Raw genomic sequence first — 6,180 nt, 5'->3', positions numbered from 1 at the left:
GACCAGCAAGCCACCGGAGCACAGGTTAACGCTCCTGATTCCCAACTTGCACCCGGCGCTGCACAGGCCGGAGTGGTCGCCCCACCAGCAGGGATCGTGACTCCGTTGATACCCATGGCCCTGCCGTATATCCCTGGAGCAAAATGGCTTCCCCAGTATGATGGCAAACCAGACACCCTGTCTGGATTCAAAAGGAAAATATGCGGTGTATTGGACATGTATTCTATGACTGGTAAGCAGAGAGCCGCTGTTCTGCTGGGACAATTGACTGATGCCGCAGAGCGGGAAGTTGAAACCTGGCCAGCCGCAGACCAGGAATCGGTATCCACTATCTTTAAGAGACTGCAAACTGTGTTTGAAAACTGCAGTGAGACAGATCTCCGGATGAGGTTCTATCACTGTACCCAGAAACCTGACGACACTATCCGGGACTACACCTGGCGCTTACAGGAAGCCCTGCGGGCCCTGAAACAGGTTAGTCCAGCCAGCATACAAGATGAGAATAAAATGGTGACGGAACAGTTCATCCGGGGGTTGAGGTCCCAGGAGGAGAGCAGAACTGTACGGTGGTGGGCCTTAGATCATGTGCCACCTTTGACACCCTGAAGGACATAGCTATTAAGGGTCTACAGCCCCTGGAAACATCAGGGACTGCTATCCAGAGTTACCAGGGTGGGGCCACCCCAGTGCCCGCAGCACCCACTGCTCCTTCATTGACGGCTGAAACAAAGATGCAAACAGTGCCCCCTAGAGAGCTGGACAGCCTGCGCTCTGAAGTGCGCCAGCTAAGTAAAACCCTGGCCACTGTCCTGAGCACCCTGCAGCTACAGATGGAGCCTGAGCCGGAAGGAAGGATCCTACTCGCCGATAGCCCTGACAAGAGTGCACCCGCAGAACCCTTAACACCTGCAGAAGTTGTGCTGAAGCGAAAGAGAAGAAGCCACAAGCTTGTCGACCAGTGGGAAAGAGAGCTTTACACTGTGATGGATTCCAGGTTCGACAATAGAAAAACCTGTCTAATCAGTAAAGATGGAGGAAAAAGAACTGCTGCAGTCTCAAGAGACCACTTGAAGTTGTGCCCAGGCCTATTGAAGCCCCAGGAAGAAGTACCTCTTATAGTGACTGAAGAACCCAAAGAAGATGTACTCCATACTGTCTTAGGAGATTTCCCGGCAGATTGGCCTCAACTGGATGGAGCCGTAATAATACCTGTGATGCACTTCTACCAACAGCCAGAAGACCCTCCACTGCAAGTCAGACCTGTAAGTGCCCCAGAAGAGCTTGCTCAGGAAGAATCCCCAGAAGAAGGATCACTGGTAGAAGCAGAGCCAGAAGGCCCGGTAACCAGTGTGCTTGCCAGTCCCATAGAGAGGTTAAGACAGTTGTACAATTTACCCACACGTAGATCTGACAGGGTAGCAGACAGTGCAAACACAGACCTCAACAACACCCCAGTACTACGTAGGTCAACACGCAGTATAAAAGGCCAGATCCCTGCCAGGTATAAGGAATAAGTTAGAAATACCTGCAGTGTAAATAGTTACCCAGTTGGGTATTGCTACTATCATTGTTTATTGTATAAACTGAAATTTATATGTCCATTTAGTTACCCGTAAGGGTATAAAGACTTGTAGGCTGAGGACTGTGAGCAGCCCAAAAAATATTCCTGTACATAGTTGCACTCCCTGGAGTGCCCCTTAAGTGACCACGGAACAAAAACCCGTTTGGCGTGGCCGAAGATGTGGTCCAGCACCTGGATCACCTATGCCCTGTAGCCACACCCAGGGCCTACGTTGAGGGTTTTCAGGCGAGTCCCTCATGTTCTTTCATCGGTGAAATGGACACCAGGTTACGGGACTTACTGTAACTTTATTAATGTTATTATAATTATTGTTTTTATACTTGTTCTTGTTACCTGTTTTGAAAAAAATGCTTCAGTCCCGGAGTACTGAATTGTACTAGGGGGAAGAATGTGGCGCCCTGCTCCACACAGGTGCCACAGAACCCAGTAGGGTGCATGGATGGACCACCAGAGGGAGCCCGTTAGGGATATACAGTACAGACCAAAAGTTTGGACACACCTTCTCATTTAAAGATTTTCTATATTTTCTTGACTATGAAAATTGTACATTCACACTGAAGGCATCAAAACTATGAATTAACACATGTGGAATTATATACTTAACAAAAAAGTGTGAAACAACTGAAAATATGTCTTATATTCTAGGTTCTTCAAAGTAGCCACCTTTTGCTTTGATGACTGCTTTGCACACTCTTGGCATTCTCTTGATGAGCTTCAAGAGGTAGTCACCGAAAATGGTCTTCCAACAATCTTGAAGGAGTTCCCAGAGATGCTTAGCACTTGTTGGCCCTTTTTCCTTCACTCTGCAGTCGAGCTTACCCCAAACAATCTCGATTGGGTTCAGGTCTGGTGACTGTGGAGGCCTGGTCATCTGACGTAGCACCCCATCACTCTCTTTCTTGGTCAAATAGCCCTTGCACAGCCTGGAGGTGTGTTTGATGTCATTGTCCTGTTGAAAAATAAATGATGCTCCAACTAAACGCAAACCGGATGGAAAAGCATGCCGCTGCAAGATGCTGTGGTAGCCATGCTGGTTCATTATGCCTTCAATTTTGAATAAATCCCCAACAGTGTCACCAGCAAAGCACCCCCACACCATCACACCTCCTCCTCCATGCTTCACGGTGGGAACCAGGCATGTAGAGTCCATCCGTTCACCTTTTCTGCGTCGCACAAAGACACGGTGGTTGGAACCAAAGATCTCAAATTTGGAATCATCAGACCAAAGCACAGATTTCCACTGGTCTAATGTCCATTCCTTGTGTTCTTTAGCCCAAACAAGTCTCTTCTGCTTGTTGCCTGTCCTTAGCAGTGGTTTCCTAGCAGCTATTTTACCATGAAGGCCTGCTGCAAAAAGTCTCCTTTTAACAGTTGTTGTAGAGATGTGTCTGCTGCTAGAACTCTGTGTTTCATTGACCTGGTCTCTAATCTGAGCTGCTGTTAACCTGCGATTTCTGAGGCTGGTGACTCGGATAAACTTATCCTCAGAAGCAGAGGTGACTCTTGGTGTTCCTTTCCTGGGGCGGTCCTCATGTGAGCCAGTTTCTTTGTAGCGCTTGATGGTTTTTGCAACTGCACTTGGGGACACTTTCAAAGTTTGCCCAATTTTTCGCACTGACTGACCTTCATTTCTTAAAGTAATGATGGCCACTCGTTTTTCTTTACTTAGCTGCTTTTTTCTTGCCATAATACAAATTATGACAGTCTATTCAGTAGGACTATCAGCTGTGTATCCACCAGACTTCTGCACAACACAACTGATGGTTCCAACCCCATTTATAATGCAAGAAATCCCACTTATTAAACCTGACAGGGCACACCTGTGAAGTGAAAGCCATTTCCGGTGACTACCTCTTGAAGCTCATCAAGAGAATGCCAAGAGTGTGCAAAGCAGTCATCAAAGCAAAAGGTGGCTACTTTGAAGAACCTAGAATATAAGACATATTTTCAGTTGTTTCGCACTTTTTTGTTAAGTATATAATTCCACATGTGTTAATTCATAGTTTTGATGCCTTCAGTGTGAATGTACAATTTTCATAGTCATGAAAATACAGAGAAATCTTTAAATGAGAAGATGCGTCCAAACTTTTGGTCTGTACTGTATATAGGGAGGGTGGAGCCAGGCAGCTCAGTTTAGTCTGTGAGTTGAGAGCGTGCTGACACTGAGAGCAGCGAAGACGCAGCTCGTCTGCTGCTGCCCTGATTGTGGCCGACGGCAAGGAGGAGAGGAGAGAGGAGAGAGGAGTTGAGGGGGCAGAGGAGCATACCAGGCTCACCCCGAGATATACACCGGACACCGGGTCCGCGCCTACTGGGCCCCTTTATACCCAGTAGGGACCACCGGACACCTGGAGGACTACAAGTCCCAGGTCAACCAACGCTGACTACAGTACCAGGGCTAGGAGTCGGGGAGGGCCCAGCGTCCAGGGAGAGTGATCTCCAAGAGAAGGCCCTACCACCAGGTCAGCAGGTGCAAGAGAGAGAGACAGTAATTAAGCCAGGCGTAGCTCCAGGAAGGCCAGAATCTTAGCAAGTGGAAACAACGGAACAGGAGGCCCTATACCGGCTCACTGGGGAGAGTCCAGAAGTGCACCCTGCCTACCGAGTACCCTGGACCATACCTGCATCTACACCAGTAAAGGTACCGAAGCGAACCCCCGTGTGAGTGTCCGTCATTTCTTCCTGAACCGTCCTGGCCGTCTCTCCCCTGCACCACCATCCATTACCTCACGTTGCCCTGAGGCCCGCTCCACCTGTGGGGAGCCGTTCCATCATAAGCTGCCCTAACATCTGTCTCAGAGGACTGTTCCGCAGCGGCTTCTCCTTTTAGCCGCATTCCACAGGTGGCGTCACGAACACTTTACAAATCCCCTATAAATAATTCCCCTTTTTGCTGACCGCCCTGGGCCACGGACCGGGCCAGCCACCGTGATATCACCCATCAGCTTCCATAGGCCCGGCTGCCGAGTACCCCACGGCTCTGGGGGCGAGTCATAGTCAAATTCAGAAAGAAACAAGTTAAAAGAAAAATGCTGTTTACTGTTCTCTTCACTATTTGATATATCTGCTATTGGATATTGTCACTATCACTAAAAAAGTGAAAGTTCATCCTAATTCCGAGGGCAATAAAAAAAAAAAAAAAAAAAGCCATAGGTTTAAAAAAGTCATTTTTTTTTCTGGCAATAGGAGATGGTTAGCGATTGCAGACCTCGGTCAGATTCCTGGTACTTTTCAAGGTCCATGTATGTCCATTTGATCAGGTTTGTAGCCTAAAACAGAAAATAAGTGAAAGGATGCGTATTACCCTGGCAGTCAGAGAAGAGTGCCATCTAAGACACAGTTCTTACTGCAAATCACAGTTGGTAAATCTCTTTTTCAGGAGTATGGCTCCAAGATCTATTGAACATTCTTGTTACTAATACAACCCCTGGCAAAAATTATGGAATCACCGGGCTCGGAGGATGTTCATTCAGTTGTTTAATGTTGTTGAAAAAAAGCAGAACACAGACATGGCACAAAACTAAAGTCATTTCAAATAGCAACTTTAGGGCTTTAAGAAACACTAAAAGAAATCAAGAAAAAAATGTGGTACTCAATAAGGGTAATTTTTTTTCAGACCAAGCAGAGGGAAAAAATTAGGGAATCACTCAATTCTGAGGAAAAAATTATGGAATCATGAAAAACAAACACACAAAAGAACACTCCAATACATCACTAGTATTTTGTTGCACCACCTCTGGCTTTAATAACAGCTTGCAGTCTGAGGCATGGACTTAATGAGTGACCAACAGTATTCTTCATCAATCTGGCTCCAACTTTCTCTGATTGCTGTTGCCAGATCTTCTTTGCAGGTTGGAGCCTTGTCATGGACCATTTTCTTCAACTTCCACCAAAGATTTTCAATTGGAATGAGATCTGGACTATTTGCAGGCCATGACATTGACCTTATGTGTCTTCTTTCAAGGAATGTTTTCACAGTTTTTGCTCTATGGCAGGAGGCATTATCATCTTGAAAAATGTCATCATCCCCAAACATCCTTTCAATTAATGGGATTAAAAAACTGTCCAAAATATCAATGTAAACTTGGGCATTTATTGAAGATGTAATGACAGCCATCTCCCCAGTGCCTTTACCTGACATGCAGCCCCATATCATCAATGACTGTGGAAATTTGCATGCTCTCTTCATGCAGTCATCTTTATAAATTTCATTTGAACGGCACCAAACAAAAGTTCCAGCATCATCACCTTGAACCATACAGATTTGCGATTCATCACTGAATGACTTTCATCCAGTCATCCACAGTCCACGATTGCTTTTCCTTAGCCCATTGTAACCTTGTTTTTTTTCTGTTTAGGTGTTAATGATGGCTTTTGTTTAGCTTTTCTGTATGTACAGTAAATCCCATTTCATTTAGGCGGTTTCTTACAGTTTGGTCTCAAGCATTGACTCCAGTTTCCTCCCATTCGTTCCTCATTTGTTTTGTTGTGCATTTCCTGTTTTTGAGACATATTGCTTTAGGTTTCCGGTCTTGATTCTTTGATGTCTTCCTTGGTCTACCAGTATGTTTGCCTTTAACAACCTTCCCATGTTGTTT

The sequence above is a fragment of the Phyllobates terribilis genome, unplaced genomic scaffold (assembly GCF_046119375.1).
Source record: "Phyllobates terribilis strain yellow unplaced genomic scaffold, ASM4611937v1 Scaffold_11__3_contigs__length_659146591, whole genome shotgun sequence".
Classification (NCBI taxonomy): domain Eukaryota; kingdom Metazoa; phylum Chordata; class Amphibia; order Anura; family Dendrobatidae; genus Phyllobates; species Phyllobates terribilis.
The sequence above is the reverse complement of the archived record's forward strand: the minus strand, read 5'-3'. Positions refer to the sequence as shown.